General features: G+C 46.3%; 1 long non-coding RNA gene across 1 annotated transcript; it reads right to left on the bottom strand.

Annotated features, from left to right (window-relative positions):
* Positions 1-9982: 9982 nt before the first annotated feature.
* LOC116505799 lies at positions 9983-16973 on the bottom strand. Its single transcript, XR_004254973.1, has 2 exons — positions 16903-16973; positions 9983-10012 (listed from the first exon to the last, which is right to left on the bottom strand). It is a non-coding gene; the product is annotated as an uncharacterized LOC116505799 (long non-coding RNA).
* Positions 16974-18282: the final 1309 nt, after the last annotated feature.

The following is an 18282-nucleotide window of genomic DNA, read 5'->3' on the forward strand; positions in this document are numbered from 1 at the left end:
GCCTAATTGGGCTTATTATACGGGGAGGGTTTATTTTCAGGGAAACAGGTATAAACAGCGAGGAGACCTAGAACTCTTCTGCTTTGGTTAAAAAGAAAGCGGGATGTGGGTTAAGTAGCTTTATTGATGCTTGCTTTATTATTCCCTAGGCGAGGTCTGGGGTGAGGCGAGCTGATTGGGGTCATTCTCGGATGAAGCTGCAGCTGAGAAGGATCGTGGTTACCACTGCAACAAAACATGTTATCTTTGGTTTGGCAACCAATTAGCTTGTAAAGATGACAGGGTTTGCTTTTATTCAAGGCCAGCGTTTGCCCCCCCCCCCCCCCACTTAGAGCGGTGGCTCTATGGGCTGGTTTTCCCAACGTCTGTCTTAGCTGCCTGTTGAGGGGTTGGGGGTTTTTTTGGCGATGGAAGAATTGCAGCGATGGCCGGTTGTGTTGTATTCCGAGGAGGTTCTCTCACCAGGCCCAAACAGCGGGAGAGAGATTGTCTTTCTCCCGCTTAATCTAGAAATTTAGAAACACTTTCTAAAGCTTTGTCAGGCCTGCAGCCGTCTTTTCCTTTGGATCTTTGGCCTGCCACGCTTTCTATTATTCTACTAGGCATTTCCTATGGTGGGAAAATGGGAGGGAGGGATTGTACGGAGTTAGATGCTATGTAGCCATAACAACATTCTTTCTAGAAAGCCAAGGTCATTATCCTTTCTCTTTGCACCTCTGCACCTGACCGGAACTGGATGGGTGGAAGATGCCAGCGTGGCGGTGGGAGATTGGACCATGGAATGGACTGGTGGGTGTGGGGGGGCAAGATCTCGAACTTTCAACTGGGTGGGGGAAACCGGGAACCTTTCAGATTTGGGTTTTCCCAGATGTGCCAACGTGGCTCTCTTAATAAATTGGAACTGAGCAATACTTTGCCTCGGATTCTGATTTACTTTTGGAGGCTGTTTGGAACCCTGACAACTTCCCCGCTGAGGAACAGGGTTTGAATCAGCCTGTAATATCAAAATGAAGCTGTTTTGCCCAGTTTCCCTCCCACCAGAACTTCACCCACTGCAAAAGAGATGCGGGAACGACGGAGGGCAAAAGAAGAAGAAGGGACGACAGAGAAGGAGGTGGCTGGATGGAGTCACCAAAGCAGTCTGCTTGAGGATGGCAGAGGACCGGAAGGCCTGGAGGAACATTGTCCATGGGATCGCAAAGGGTTGGACAGGACTTTGCAACTAACAACAACAACAGAGCAATTAACCAGTAGAACAGCTCACCTCCAGAAGTTGTGGGTGCTCCATCACTGGAGGCTTTCAAGAAGAAATTGCACAGCCATTTGTCCAGAATTGTACAGGGTCCCCTGCTTGAGCAGGGGGTTGGACTAGAAGACCTCCAAAACCCCTTCCGATAGTGTTGTTCTCTTATTCTGTTCAGTGATACGCTGATCTTTCTCCCAAAGGTGCTTTTTTTCAAGAACAGTAGCAATAGCAATAGCAGTTAGACTTATATACCGCTTCACAGGGCTTTCAGCCCTCTCTAAGCGGTTTACAGAGTCAGCATATCGCCCCCAACAACAATCCAGGTTCTGGACTTCCTTGTTTTTCTTTAAAGATATTTCATTTCTCATCCAAGAAGCTTCTTCAGTTCATCTCCGCAATCCAGGATAACCTCACCCAAAGTCTAATTACCAATTCATACCCAACCATCTAGAAATTACATGCCTTTTACTAACAGTGGATGTTCTGCACCTGATATTCCTTAATATATTGGTGAGGTCAAGAGGCCATAACTGATCCAAATTTATCAAACAAGCATCCGTAATTAAGGTCAACACCTTAGCTTCCTTGGCAAACGTGCAGATAATGGGGTTTTAAAATATTAAGGTGAACGGATGACATCACGGCAACCTGAGGTTCGGCAGCCCAATTCATACCTAGGAATTCAACCCCAGGGGCAACCTTTAAAATAGAGAGACGTCAACGAATGAGAAAATAAGGAAAGATGCTGGAGGATTGGTAAAAAAGCTAAGTATGCCCTTGAATGAATGTTGCCTCTTGATAGTTGTGCATCCATGCCATGTCCTTGTCTGTTTAATAGGAGAGGATTGCCGCCTTCTTCTGAATTTTATTTCCTCCATCCTAAACAGAGGAAGCAGGTGGGCACCTAACGAAGTACGGATAATCCTCAACTTACAACCACAATGTCTGTTGCTGAGTGAGACGGTTGTTAAGTGAGTTTTGCCCTATTTTATGACCTTTCTTGCTACAACTGTTACGTGAATCACTGCAGTTGTTAAGGTAGTCACACGGTTATTAAGTGAATCTGATTTCTCCATGGAACTTTGCTTGTCAGAAAGTTAATTAGAATAGAGCTGGAAAGGACCCAGGAGGTCTTCTAGTCCAGCCCCCTGCTCAAGCAGGAGACCCCTCTCCCATTTCAGACCAAGTGGTTTTCCAGTCTCTTCTTCAAAGCCTCCACTGATGGAGCCCCCACAACCTCTGGTGGCAACCTCTGTTCCACTGGTTGATTGTCCTCGCTGTTAGGAACTTTCTCCTTAATTCTAGGTTGCTTCTCTCCTTGCTTAGTTTCCATCCATCGTTTCTTCTCCGGCCTTCCGGTGCTTTGGAGAATAGGTTGACCCCCCTCCTTTTTAAATATTGCAGTGCTGCTAATATCATGTCCCCCCCCCTTCGTCCTTTTCTCTAGACTGGCCAAACCCAGATCCTACAAGCCTTCTTCATAGGATTTTGTCCCCAAGCCTTTCCTCAGTCGCTCCTCTCTGCGTTTTTTCCCAAGTCCAAATATCTTTTTTTCTTCTCTTGTGGTGACCAAAGCTGGATGCCGTAATTGTGTTTAAAAACTGGTTGCAAAATCACGCAACCCAGGGACACCGCAACCGTCGTAGATATGAGTCCCTTGCCGTGTGTCGGAATTTTGACCCTGTGGATATTGCAATGGTTGTGAGTGTGAAAAATGGCCATAAGCCACGTTTTGCAGTACAGATGTAACTTCAGTCACTAAATGGGCTGTTGTTAAGTCGAGGACTACCTGTACAAACCAAGCCTGAACCTAATTAGTTTCCGAGATCGACCAAAGTCAACTGGATGTTGCCAGATGCAAAGGCTGTGAGAGGGAGAACGGACAGCCCTGGGGTTTTGTGGGCGCAGCTATGGAACCGTCTTCCCAACACAGTGGAAGGGGCTCCCTGTAGGGAGTAAGGACGGTGACCTGGATGGAAAGACCAAGGACCTTCTCTTTGGCAAAGGAGACGGAGACACTTTAAAACCCTGAGAAATCTGAAGAAGCTCAGGCAAGATGCCTCCCTGATTGACAAGAGGATAAGTGTGGGGGGGGGCACAATCAGCCGTGGACGATTGGGTTATTATAGCTGATCTCAATCAAGGGTGACTCTGCTCTTCCTTTGCAGGTGAGATCCACTCTGATCTACTTAGTGGGTAGACACTGGATGACATTTGCCCTTTCTTTCTTTCTATCTTTCTTTCTTTCTTTCTTTCTTTCTTTTCTTTTTCTTCCACCCTTTTCCTTCCTTTTTGCTTTTTGCTCTTTTTCCCTTCTTTCTTTTCCTTTTTTCTTTCTTCCCTTGCATTCTTACTCCTTCCTTCCTTCTTTCTTTTCTTGCTTCCATCCTTTTATTCTTTACTTCCCCTTTCTTCCCTTTCTTCCTTTTCTCTTTCATTCCTTTCTTCCTCCCCTTCCTCCTTTCTTTTTTCTTTCTTTACTTCTACCTTTTCTTCCTTCCTTCTTTCTCTCTTTCCTTCTTGCTACCCTTTCTTTCTTTCCTTTCCACCTTTCCTTCCTTCTTTCCTTCTTCCCTTCCTTTCCTCTTCCCTTTCTTCCTTTTCTTTTTCATTCCTTCCTTTCCTTCCTCCTTTCTTCATTTTCCTCCCCCCTTTTCTTTCTCTTCCCTTTCTTCCCTCTCTTCTTTGACCTTTGTAGCAATGACATTCCCCAGCTCTGGTGCAGTACCTCTGAAGAATTCAAGCTCCTTGCAACATCTACCCCTACTCACTAATGCACCCCTACTCACCAAACTGTCCAAACTGCCTGGAGTTGTTGGGGAAGAACGCCAGAGGGCCAGTGGTGAGAGGGCAGCACCCTCGGAGACCCAGCCGAGTATAAATGCCTGCATTGGGGAGGGGGGGTCAGCTATGGGGGGAGGGGGAGGATGAAGTGGGCATGTTGAGGCAGCACCCAAGAGGCCACAGGTTCCTTCTTCCGACTGGACTGGGATGGGAGTGAGGGACATCAACCCTCCTACAAAGAGTGAAATATTTTGAGAAATATTTTTAAAGGCAGGATAAAATATTTCCCCCTAAAAGAGAAATAAAAAAAATCTTAAGGGAGACAGTAACTCAGCCCTAGCCCCCTGCCCCCAACAGATGTTTGGTGCCGACTGAGAAGGACTGGGTCAGCCTATCTACAAGGCAGCTCCAGGGTGATGGGATTGAGACGTGACCCTCCAAGCCAGGACGTAATAGGGTCATCTAGCAGCAGGGCTCACTGCATTGCAAAATCTCCAAAGGACTTTGCACCAGAACTTCAACCAAACTTATCTCAGGCAAGCATGGCACCATATGGGACTCTGACTACAGCCAATAGAATACGTGTTCTTGCGCAGGAATAGGAAGCTCAAGTTCAAAGCCCAAAAGAAGGTATAAAAGCCCCTCGCTCTTAACCCCCCAGGTGTTCAGCTGCACTAGAGAACCATGTGCTTGGTGATTGTCTGAAAAACTTAGAGAGAGCTTGGGAAAAATTCCATGGATGAGAATCCTCAAGGGGAAAACAACTCAAGAAGCTTGGGAAATTTTGAAAAACGAGATTACAAAAGCCCAGTCTAGCACAATACCAATGAAGAAGAAAAATAACAGCTCCCAAAAGAAACCAGCATGGCTGCATAAAGAACTCTCTGACAAATTGAAAGACAAAAAGGATAAGTATAAAAAGTGAAAAGAGGGGGACATAACTAAGGCAGAATATCAGCAAATAGCCCAAGCCTGTAAAGATGAAGTGAGGAAAGCTAAGGCTCACAATGAAGAATGGCTTGCCACAAAAGTAAAAAAAACAACAAAAAAAAAAGCTTCTTCCAACATGTTAAAAAGAAGAAAAAAGTTAAGGAAACAATTGGTCCATGGCTGGGAGAAAGTGGCAAGAAGGTGACAAGCAACAGGGAGAAAGCAGAACTATTTAACTCATGTTTTGCATCTGTCTTTACACAAAGGGATAAAACAGTCCAACCTATCAAAAACAGCACCTCAAAAATCAGATTAGGAACACAAGTTGAAATAGGGAAGAAAACGGTAAGTGAGCCCCTGTCTACCCTGGACGAGTTCAAATCACCAGGACCGGACGGATTACACCCCAGGGTTCCGAAGGGACTGGCAGACGAGATCTCAGAACCACTGAACTTTATCTTTCAGAGATCCTGGAGCATCGGAGAACTGCCAGAGGACTGGAAAAGAGCTGATGTGGTTCCCATCAAATAGCCATTTGTCTGGAACGGTATAGGGTTTCCTGCCTAGGCAGGGGGTTGGACTAGAAGACCTCCAAGGTCCCGTCCAACTCTGCTATTGTATTGTATTGTATTGTGTTCACCATTAAATCATCTTTCCAGCCAGCCTCCATGCTTCCAGTGTCTTTCTCCCAGCTTGGAACTGAGCCAGATAGATATTTCTCAATGGAGTTCATACTCCCTTCTCCAAACCGCAGGGACGTGACTGTGTGGGAAGCTCCGGAAGGCTCTTTTCCGGGCCCTGCCCCGCGGTCGCTCGGCCCCTTCCTCCTTGCAGGCTCCTGAGCCCCCCCCCCCCCATCCACCTGGCTTCATGCCTGTTCAGCTGTGGCTATAAATTGCTTTCCCGGTTGTGCCGAACTCTACCTGCTGTAATATTAAAAGGTGACGAAGGTTTTATGAAGCCGGCCCAACCGCTCCTATGAATGTCAATGACAGCCATCATTTCCCCACAAGGCTTTCGTGGCCACTCATGCCTGAGAAGTCCCATGAATTCCCTCCCCCCACCCAAGTCAATTCTCCGTCTGGAGAGAAAAACAGCTTCACCTCTGGAATGGCCAAGTCAGCTGAGGAAACTGCCATATACAAGCCCACATTATTTGCCCAACGTCATTCCCAAGAACGACTCCAGCCTGCCTCAAGCTGACACTCACACACACACACAAACACAAACACACACACACACACACACACAGACACTTGTGTAATCCCCAACTACCCTGTTTTCCTGAAAACAAGACCTCCCCGGAGAAGGGTAGGCTGCTCTTACTGCTGGTTCGGCATGCAAGAAACATTTTGCGTGCATGCTTTGCTCGTGCAAAGGCCAAATGCGCGCTCTGTGCCAGTGCGCGTTTGCAGCTGAAAAGGTCAGCGCATGCGCAGAACATTAGAAAAGGGGGAAAAACAAATCCTTGCAATGAAGATTGTCCTGCGTATGCGCAGAACCAAAGACCAAGATGGCGGTGCCGACAATAGAGCCGGTTGGGAGGTGTGACAGGTGAAGTTACTACCTACTCGGCTGAACCAGCCTGGAACCCCCCTCCGTCCCCGGATAATAAGCCCAGTTGGGCTTTTGAGCCCATGCAGTAAATAAACCCTCCCCGGAAATATTGCAACACAGCAGCAGCCATGAGGTGACCCCGCTCCCCGTCTCCCGCACCTCAGAAATAATAAGACCTCCCCCAAAATAAGGCCAAGCGCTTGTTTCAGGGGGGGGGGGGTCAAAAGGAAATAAGACCCTGTCTTACTTTTGGGGAAAGACGGTAGCTTTATTCCAAAGAGGCTTTTTTTCCCAAGAGGCAGAGGGACTTTCGTGTTTTGTTTTTTTTGCTCGAAGGCGTTTCGCTTCTCATCCAAGAAGCTTCTTCAGCTCTGACTGGACGGTGGGGGAGGGAAGGACTCTCTTTCGTTGTGCTGATCGGGAATCGTGGGGTTTTAATGAACAATGCATCTTGAATCCTAGGGTTGGAAGGGGACCCCAGAGGTCTTCTAGTCCAACCGTTCCTCAAAGCAGGAGACCTTCTACCATCCCAATCAAGTAATTGTCCAATCTTGCCTTGAAAGCCTCCAGGGATTGAGCACCCACAAAGCCATGAAACAAGATAGTCCACCGATTGATTCTTCTCACTGTCAGGAAATTTCTCCTCGGTTCTAAGTTGCTTCTCTCCTTGATTAGTTTCCACCCATTGCTTCTTGTTCTGCCCTCAGGTGCCTTGGAGGATAACTTGACTCCCTCTTCTTTGGGGCAACCCCTGAGATATTGGAAGACTGCGATCATGTCTCCCCTGGTCCTTCTTTTCATTAAACCAGACATTCCCAGTTCCTGCAACTGTTCCTCATATGTTTTAGCCTCCAGTCCCCTAATCCTCTTGGTTGCTCTTCTCTGCCCTCTTTCTAGAGTCTCCACATCTTTTCTACATCGTGGCGACCAAAACTGAATGCAAATATTCCAAGTGTGGCCTTCCCAAAGCCTTGTAAAGTGGTATTAACACTTCAGGTGATCTTGGAAATTCCTCCTCAGTTCTAAGTCGCTTCTCTCCTTGGTTAGTTTCCACCCATTGTTTCTTGTCCTGCCCTCTGGGGCTTTGGAAAATAGTTTGACTCCCTCTTCTTTGTGGCAACCCCTGAGATGTTGGAAGACTGCTATCCTGTCTCCCCTGGTCCTTCTTTCTATTAAACTAGACGTACCCAGTTCCTGCAACCGTTCTTCATATGTTTTAGCCTCCAGTCCCCTAATCCTCTTTGTTGCTCTTCTCTGCACCCTTTCCAGAGTCTCAACATACATCGTGTATTTGGTATAGATCAGAGGTGGGTTCCTACCAGTTCGGACTGGTTCGGCCAAATAGGTAGTAACTCGGCCGGACACACGACCGTACCGGTTCTCTCCTGGGCACCGCCATCTTTATTTTCTGTTCTGCACATGCGCAGAACAATCTTCACTGGAAAATGTAATTTTCCCCCTTTTTTAATGGTCTGCGCGTGCCAGTCCCAGAGATGGGCCATTTTTTGCAAAAACAGATGCATTTTTGCCTTCCCCCAGCCTCCAGAAGGCTTCAGCAGGGCTGGGGGAAGGCAAAAATTCCTGCTAAAAGTGTTCCCGGGGGCCGTGGAGGAGAACAACTGTTTTTTCTTACAGGGGTGTTTGCAGGCGCTCCCTTAGCTCCAGCGCGGCTGAAGCCCCCTCCCCCAGTCAAAACTTTTCACCACCATTTCGGTGGGTGTGGCTTGGTGAGGAGGTCATGTGACTTGGTCACACCCACTCAGTCCCATGCCCCCCATCTAGCCACGCCCACCAAACCGGTAGTAGAAAAAAATTGAAACCCACCCCTGGTGTAGAGAGCGCTAGATTGGAGTATTCTTGTTTACTTAAAGGTCGGCTATTCCATACAAACCCAGACAGAGTTCATGATCAAAGAAGGTGGGAGAAGAAATTCTTGTCTAAATGGTTTTTATTTCCCCCTCTCTAATTTGCCTCAGTGTTACTTTCTTAGCTCAGCTCTGGAGGGAACCGCTAATTTTGAGCCAAAGATTGTGCCATGGTCTCCGAGTTCATTAAGATTCCTTGTAAATCAATTATTTAATGAGTGGTTACAGTGCACTCAAATATATCAAGGGCATTTCCCAGGTGAGGCCGTGTTTAAAGCGGAATTCTTTGTTTTTGTTAATGGATGAGAACTAGAGTATTACGCAGTCCAAAATACATACACACGTATGCAAGTATGCGGAGAGAGAGAGAGAGAGAGAGTACACAAATGGACACACACACACACACACACCCTCCGTTCCAATTCTGCTGCAAAGAGTGAATTAAAATATATGCTTTCCAAAGGTTACTTGCAGCTCTGCAATTATTCCGTGGTGGAGGCGCATTATTAAAGATTGGCTTCAGTTTTTATACAAAAAGATAATAATTCCAAGCTGGAAATATTATTATTATTTTTCCCATAAAAGGAGGAAGGAGAGGGGAGAAGGAAGCTGATTTTTAATACAGTTTTCATTCCTTTATGAGTTCCTTCCCTGCCAACCATTTAGGCTCTTACGCAATTGAGCACAATGTAAAACACGAAATGAGCAGGCATTTTAAAAAAAAACCCTCTTCAAAAGGAGCCATTTGATCTTAGAGAGTTGAGATTTATAAAGAAAACCTTTCAGGCAGCTCTTAGCCACTAACGGAACGATAATTGAATTACTACTGAAAGGACAATTCAAAAGGCAAGCAAACCAAAATCCTACCTCCTAACGGATCTGTAAGTAAATCCCACTAAAGGCACCCGTGCTTCCTTCTGTGTAGATGTGCAGTTATCCATTTAGTGGCCATTCAAAGTTACGACAACACTGAAGAAGCAACAACCGATGCAGCATTCCCAGCGTGATCAAATTCCAGACATTTGGCAGCTCTGGCCCATACTTATGACGGTTGGAGCGTTCCAGGGTCACGTGATCCCCTTTTGCGACCTTCTGGCAAGCGAAGTGCTTGCGGGGGGGGGGGAGGTGGATTCGCTTTACAGGCGTGTTACTCACCGAACAATCAATGAATCAATCAGAATAGAGCTGGAAGGGGCCTTGGAGGCAACCCAACCCTCGGCCCAAGCAGGAGATCCTACACCATTTCAGACAAGTGACTATCCAGTCTCCTCTTCAAAAACTCCAGTGGCAGAGCAAACACAACTTCTGATGGCAACTTCTGTCCCACCGGTTAATTGTGCTCACCGTTACAATGCTTCTCCTTGCTTCTCCATCACTGAAGAGAGTAGACAGCCATTTATCACAAACAGTATAGGTTCTCCTGCTTGAGCAAGGTCCCTTCCAGCTCTATTCTATTCAATATTCTGTTCTGTTCTGTTCTATTCATACCTCAAAGGTCCCTTCCAGCCTTATTATTCTATGGCCCATCTTCTAATCCATGCGTCCCTTCGTTCTGTTGAAATCACCTTGTCCTCTAAAACTTGCAATTATAACTACATACCTTGATAGCTGTCTTCTAGTATTTGAGGGCCTGTAACAGAGAGTAGAGTAGAGTAGAGTAGAATACAATAGAATACAATAGAATACAATAACAGAGTTGGAAGGGACCTTGCATGTCTTCTAGTTCAACCCCCTGGTTAAGCAGGAAACCCTACACCACTTCAGATTAATGGTTGTCCAACCTCTTCTTTAAAAAATTCCAGTGTTGGAGCATTCACAACTTCTGGAGGTAAGTTGTTCCACTGATGAATTGTTCTAACTGTCAGGAAATTTCTCCTCAGTTCTAAGTTGCTTCTCTCCTTGATTAGTTTCCACCCATTGCTTCTTGTTCTACCCTCAGGTGCCTTGGAGGATAGCCTGACTCCCTCTTCTTTGTGGCAGCCCCTGAGATATTGGAACACTGCGATCATGTCTCCCCTGGTCCTTCTTTTCATTAAACCAGACATACCCAGTTTCTACATCATGGCAACCAAAACCGAATGCAGCCTTCCAACTGTGGCCTTACTATGACCTTATAACCAATTTCATTGTATTTAAGTACAATGACAATAAAGATTATATTTATACTTATAAAGTGGTATTAACACTTCAGGTGATCTTGATTCTCTCCCTCTGTTGATGCAGCCTAGAACTGTGTTGGCTTTTTTGGCAGCTGCTGCACACGGCTGGCTCCTATTTAAACGGTTCTCCAAGATCCCTCTCACAGTGACTACTATTGAGCAAGGTACCACCTATCCTGTACCTGTGCATTTTGTTTTTCCTGACTAAATGTAGAACCTTACTTTTTCCACCATTGAATTTCATTTTAATAGATAGTGCCCAATGTTCAAGTTTGTCAAGATCCTTCTGTATCTTAAGCCTGTCTTTTGGAGTGTTGGCTATTCCTGCCAGCTTGGTGCCATCTGCAAATTTGATGAGTTCCCCATTTATTCCCTCATCCAATCATTGATGAAGATGTTGAAGAGTCCTGGGCCCAAAACAGAGCCTTGGGGTCCCCCACTGCATATCTCCCTCCATGTAGATGCAGTTCCATTGAGGACGACACATTGAGTGCGGTTGGTCAGCCAGTTAGGAATCCATCTGGTGGTGATGCTGTCCAACCCACATTCTTCTACTTTTATCTAGTAGTAGGTTATGGTCTACCTTATCAAATGCCTTACTGAAGTCCAAGTAAGTCCAAGATTAGAGAAGAGGGGGAGAAAAAAGAGAGAGGAGAGAGAGAGAGAGAGAGAGAGAGAGAGAGAGGAGAGAGGGAGGAAGGGAGTCAGAGAAAAAAGAAGGAGGGGGATGGAGGGAGAGAGGGGGAGGAAGAAAGGATTTAAAGAAGGAAGGAAAGAAAGATGGAGGAAAAGGCGGAAGGATGGAAGGAAGGAAAGGAGAAACCCTCTGCCTGCTTCCCTCCATGTGGAGGCCGTTCCATTGAGGACGACATGTTGAGTCCGGTTCGTCTGCCAGTCATTGGAAGAAGGGTTAAATCTCTAGCATATGTTCCTTTTGTGAAAATAAAACTCGCAAGGTTTCGGAGACGCCATGAACCCCAGCCAGATTATCTGGGGAAAGAGGCACCCACTCTTCCCCAGGCTCTGATCTTCTGCCAGGGAAACCTCCGGCAGGAAAATCACATGATGTTATATTTTGGCCCAGCGTCTTCTCCTGACGCTGCCTTGCGGTCTCGTTTCTAGCCCAGCCAGCAAACTAAGCCTCTATGCGGATGCCGTGGGCTTATTAAATTGCTCTCTAATATCCCCATTATTTCACATCTCCCCATTTCGCATGGAGATGTCAGGACACGCGGGGGACGAGGAGACGTCCAAAGCTTTCCAGGGTTTTTGTAGAAGCCCCAGATTGGTGAGCCAAGACGGGCTTCATTGTTGTTGTTTTTTTCCATCAGTGCTTCTCAGAGCTCAAAAGCTTTTTTGAGGTCCGTCTCTCTCTGGAGAACGTGCTTCCCTTCTGGCCCACACATCCAAGAATGCTGTTCCTGGCCATCTTCTTCTTCCCAAGGTGGCCTCTCCATCATTTGCCTAGAACAAGGCAGGACGACGGCTGTAATTTCAGCTTCATGGGACATCTGGCAGGAGATCTGCAGGCAGGGCAGGGGGGAGGGAATCTCTCTGGAGCTTTCTTCCATTGTACAAAAACGGCCATGGTGATGTTGGAGGACTCGGAGCACTCCAGCTGAGGGGGGATCTTCCTCTCCAGCTGTGCCTTTGTGAAGAAGAAAGAGGCTCCTTTGGAGCTGGAGAACTCTGTAGATGTTTATATGCAGTGCAATGCAGTGAGACACGTGCAGATCCGTCCATTGGGGAAACAGAACATCCACTTCACAAGCGCCTGGCGGAACCTGGGAGAGCAAACCCACCAGGGCTAGATCGAGAGGTCCATCTGCATTTCAAAGACAAAGGCCGCTCTTTTGAAGACATCAAAGTCCACATTTTGGACAAAGAGGATCAGTGCGTTGAGAAGAGGGGTCAAAGAGCCCATCTGTGTCCAAACTGAACAGGCCTCTCTTGACTGAGGGGAGGGATACAAACTCATCTATCTCCTGTTCACAACAATGTCCTTTCCGCAGTCCCAAGGTGGCTCCACCTCCACCACTCAGGTGACCCTGAGGACAGAGATAAACCTCCAAGTGGCCTCAAGGACCCTCTCAAAGGACGCAAAGGACCAGCTGTCTGCAAGGAACATAAATCCTTCCATTCCCCACCATCCGGTCAGAGCTGAAGAAGCTTCCTGGATGAGAAGTGAAACGCCTTCAAAGAAGAACCAGGAAGTCCAGTGGCCTCTTGAAAAAAAGCCCTTTGGAACAAACTCTGCAAGTCGTCACATTTATTTTCAGGGTCTGCGTGGCCTTTTCGCCTCTTCCTTTAACTCCATTTGTCAGTTGTGGAGAGAATGTCTGCGCAACCGTTGAGTGAAGCAGCAGCAGCAGCAGCAGGGACATAGGAATAGAAGGACGTCCGCCTAACGGATAGGATGGGAGGAGAGAATGCAACGTGGGAAAGAAGAAGGGGAATCTGCTGGGAACAGTTGCGATGTGTGGGGTGTTTTCATCTGGGGTTTCAATCGGCCAGCCGTGCTCTATTGTGGACGACTCCATTCCATGATTCCTTCCACCCACCAGGCCAAATTCAGGGCCTTGTGGCTCCTGATCCTGCTTGACCCTTATCAGCTAAACAACGTAGAAAGGGGTGGGCAGAAAAATCAATGTGGGTCACTTAGGGTTAGACTGTGTGCCAGTCCAGGAAGTTGGGTTAGTAGCGGGTGCTTTTAAGCATGGAGAGGCATCATGTGGGGCTTCCCTCCTCATGGTTGGGTCTTCTACCGAAACTCCATCTGTCTATCTGCTCGCCTGCCAGCCTGCCTCCCTACATCTATTTATATATCTATTTATTTATTTATCTCTCTCTTTATTTATCTCTCTATCTCCATCTATTTATCTATCTATCTATCTATCTATCTATCTATCTCTATCTATCTATCTATCTATCTATCTATCTATCTATCTATCTATCTATCTATCTATCTATTATTTATCTTCATCATATATATACAGTATATAGCTACCATATTTATTTATCTGCTTCACCTACTCTGTCTATCATCTATTTCATACCTACTTTATCTGTTATCTACCTATTGTGTCTACTCTATCCTATATCTACTATATCTACTATTTATTGCATTTGTCTGTCTGTCTCTCTCACGCTATCACTCTCTGTCTATATCTATCTATCTATCTATCTATCATCTATCATCTATCATCTATCATCTATCATCTATCATCTATCATCTATCATCTATCATCTATCATCTATCATCTATCATCTATCATCTATCATCTATCATCTATCATCTATCATCTATCATCTATCATCTATCATCTATCATCTATATCCATCTATCTATCATCCATCTATCTATCATCCATCTATCTATCTATCTATTTATCTTATACAGAGGGATACCATCAAGATCAAGTGATGTACTAATACCACTCTATAAATCCTTAGTAAGACCACACCTAGAATACTGCACCCAGGTTTGGTCACCACACTATAAAAAAGGATGTTGAGACTCTAGAAAAAGTGCAGAGAAGAGCAACCAAGATGATGAGGGGATTGGAGGGTAAAACATCCTATGAATGGATGCAAGAAGTGAGCATGGCTGGTCTAGGGAAGAGAAGGACCAGGGGAGACATGATAGCAGCCTCCTAATATTTGAGGGGCTGCCCCAGAGAGGAGGGGGGTCGAGCTGTTTTCCAAAGCCCCCAAAGGCCAGAGAAGGAATAATGGATGGAAACTGACCAAGGAGAGATTCAACCTGGAAATAAGGAGAAATTGTCTGACAGTGAGAGCAATCAACTCATGGAAGAGAAATTGCCTTCAGAAGTTGTGGGAGCTCCATCCCTGGAGGCTTTCAAGAAGAGACTGGACTGCCATCTGTCTGGCATGGTGTAGGATCTCCTGCTTGGGTGGGGTGGGGGATTGGATTAGATGACCTACAAGGTCCCTTCCAACTCTGTTAATCTATCATCTTTCTCTTTCATCTTCCTGCCTGCCTTCCTGTGGTGTTGAAGCACTTTCTTGGAGTGTATCCAAGAACTCTCACATCAACACTGTCAGTCAAGGCACTAGAATATAATTTGAGAGAGGGAAAAACTCCCTTCTACTACTGATGATGTTCCCTAGTTGGGCCATGAAATGTCTGCAAGAACCCAATTCAGACAACACCTCAGTCCAACCCTGAGCTCTGCCTGCCTGCCTGCCTGCCTGCCCGTGCACTCATCTATCACCTTCAAATCAGAATACTATTATAACTCATTAAAAAACCATAACAGTAACAGGGCCCCACAAACCTTGGAAACCACATCAGAATTTACACCCCGTTGCAAACTGTCACATTTTAAAATGACCTATCCCCGTCCACCTCCCTGCTGCACACTTTTCCCTTTGCCTTGTGCAACCTGTTCTCTCGCCTGGCTGCATCGTCGTCTTCACGTATTCATTTTTTTAAAAACATTATTTCATTACTTGCAGCCTTCTCCTCCAGCCTCTTGCAAGCCTCTTCTGTCTTAAGGTATCCATTTAACGGCAGCTATAAATCTGAGGAGTGGCCCTCTTGTTCTTTATCCCACTCATCTGAGAAGATAATAAACAGCCGGATTCAAGGAGACAATCTTACGGCATCCTCTCATCGTTTCTCTCCTGCCTGATGAGGATAGATTCTTTTTTTTTGGGGGGGGGGGGGCGGTAGCTGGTCTGTTCAGCTCTGTTTCATATGAGCTTCCCTAAAACAGGTGGCTTTTTTTAGGTAAAGCAGCTTTCACCCAGCCTAATTCTCTCTCATCTCTCTCTCTCTTTCTTTCTTTCTCTCCCTCCCTCCCTCCCTCTCTAATCTTGGACATACTTGGACTTCAGTAAGGCATTTGATAAGGTAGACCATAACCTACTACTAGATAAAGTAGAAGAATGTGGGTTGGACAGCATCACCACCAGATGGATTCGGAACTGGCCGACCAACCGCACTCAACGTGTCGCCCTCAATGGAACTGCATCTTCATGGAGGGAAGTATGCAGTGGGGGACCCCAAGGCTCTGTTTTGGGCCCAGGACTCTTCAACATCTTCATCAATGATTTGGATGAGGGAATAAATGGGGAACTCATCAGGCTGGCAGGAATAGGCAACACTCCAAAGGATTTAAGGCTTAAGATACAGAAGGATCTTGACCAACTTGAACATTGGGCACAATCTAATAAAATGAAATTCAATGGTGGAAAGAGTAAGGTTCTACATTTAGGCAAGAAAAACAAAATGCACAGGTACAGGATAGGTGGCACCTTGCTCAATAGTCCTAACTGTGAAAAGGGATCTTGGAGTCCTAGTGGAGAACCGTTTAAATAGGAGCCAGCCGTGTGCAGCAGCTGCCAGAAAAGCCAACACAGTTCTAGGCTGCATCAACAGGTGATGTAAATACCACTTTATAAGGCCTTGGGAAGGCCACACTTGGAATACGGCATTCAGTTTTGGTCACCACGATGTAAAAAAGATGTGGAGACTCTAGAAAGAGTGCAGAGAAGAGCAACGAGGAGGATCAGGGAACTAAAACATAGGAAGAACGGTTGCAGGAACTGGGTACGTCTAGTTTAATGAAAAGAAGGATTTAGGGGAGACATGATAGCAGTCTTCCAATATCTCAGGGGCTGCCCCAAAGAAGAGGGAGTCAAACTATTCTCCAAAGCACCTGAGCATAGAACAAGAAGCAATGGGTGGAAACTAATCAAGGAGAGAAGCAACTTAGAACTGAGGAGAAATTTTCTAACAGTTAAAACAATTAATCAGTGGCCTCCAGAAGATGTGAATGCCCCAAAACTGGAAGTTTTTAAGAAGAGGTTGGACAACCATTTGTCTGAAGTGGTGTAGGGTTTCCTGCCTAGGCAGGGGGTTGGACTAGAAGACCTCCAAGGCCCCTTTCAACTCTGTTATTCTCTCTCCCTCCCTCCCTCAATCATCTCCCCTCCCCCTCGCTCTCAGCATTTGCTTCAAGTCTCATATGGAGAAACTTTCTGACAGTGAGAACAATCTATCAATAGAACAGAAGTTGCCTTCAGACGTTGTGGGAGCTTCATCACTGGAGGTTTTCAAGAAGAGACTGGACAACTATTTGTCTGAAATGGTCCAGGGTCTCCTGCTTGGGGGTGTTGTACTAGATGACCTCCGAGGTCCCCTTCCAACTCTGTTGTTCTGTAAAATCTTTGGCTCCATTCAGCTGAAACGCCCACCCTTCTCTAAACTTTTACAAATCACGAAAGACTAAAGAAAAGGGGAAGAAAGCTACAGACCCCCCAGTTCCAAGAAGCCTGTATTTGGGGTGTTTGCGGAGTCAGTCGGAGAAAGGGAAGGCGGTTTATTTATCTCAACCTGTTTTGATCCTCCCGCGAAGGGACCTCCTGTCTCCAGCCTGATCTGAAGCCAGCACTCTCTGGTCCTCGGGGCCTATCGCAGGGGATAGATCATGGAAGTTAAATCCCACATCAATACTCCAGACCTTTGGTCACCTGGAGCCAAACCTGCTTTCGCTCAGAGACGCTGTTTACTCAGAGAAATTAATGTGCGACTTCAAAGCAAGCTGGGAGTCGTTCGCAGAGGGAGGAAATTATGGCTAGGAAAACAGAGATTTCTGGGGAAAGGCCAACCTGACACCCAGGGGATGGGGGGGGCGGGGGGGGTGTTTTCACTCTGAAAACCTCTTTGATTCTTTCAGGGAAGGCAGGTGGGGAGAAGGGTTGGCATAAAGGCACGTTTTTTCCGATGCTTCGCATCTGCCTGGAAAAGTCTCGCTGGGTTCGTGCTGCAGCTTGGAGCAGGGAGAAGCAAGGAAGAGGAACCTATCCTGCCCCTCTGCACACATCCAGGGGAACAGCCTGACTAATGGGGAACCCTTGGCTCTGGGATGCGCATAGAACCATAGGACTGTGATGACTGCGATGAGGCAATAATCGAAGAGCAAAGCGCAAAATCAGAATAGCCACACTTCCACATACAGGAAGCTGCAAAATTATATTATATTGTCATGTTCTTTGTGTTTGGATTTGCATTTTTTTCCCCTTGTTTTCTTTCCTTTTTCTTTCTTTACTTGTGGTTTTTTTAAAGTTGAAAATGTTCAATTAATTTTTTTTTTTTAATTAAGGAACCGTGATGGCAAACCTCTGGCACGCCATCTCTCCGGGAACGCCAGCCACTGCCTGCTGCTCTTCCGGGCTCCAGCACGCACATACAAGTTGATCTTCGTGCATGCGGAAATGCCGAAAAGTGGGAGAGCAGCTCCTTGGCGCGCATGCCCAGGCCAGAAGCTGGAAGCTTACCTTCCCGGCACGCGCATGCTCGCCAGGGAATTGCTCTTCTGGTTTCCGGTGCTCCCCCGCATGCACACGCTCCTGTCTTGGGACTCAGTGTTGAAAGGGTTCACCAACGCTGCCGACATAGAACAAAGAATCCTAGGGCCGGAAGGGACCTTGGAGGTCTTCTAGTCCAACCCCCTGCTCAAGACAGGCGATCCTGTACCATCCTGGAGAAATGGTTGTCCAATCTCTTCTTGGTGACCTCCAGTGATGGAGCATCCACAACTTCTGGAGGAAAGCCATTGCACTGATTAGAATAACTTTCATCGTCACTTTGAATGTACAGTAATCGGCATATATTGAAATGAAATTTAGTTGCATGAAGCTCTCAAAGGGTCTCCACCTCTAATGTGTTCTACATAAACATGACTAAATAAATAAATAAATAAATACAAAAGTA

This window comes from Thamnophis elegans, chromosome 3, assembly GCF_009769535.1.
Source record: "Thamnophis elegans isolate rThaEle1 chromosome 3, rThaEle1.pri, whole genome shotgun sequence".
NCBI lineage: Eukaryota > Metazoa > Chordata > Lepidosauria > Squamata > Colubridae > Thamnophis > Thamnophis elegans.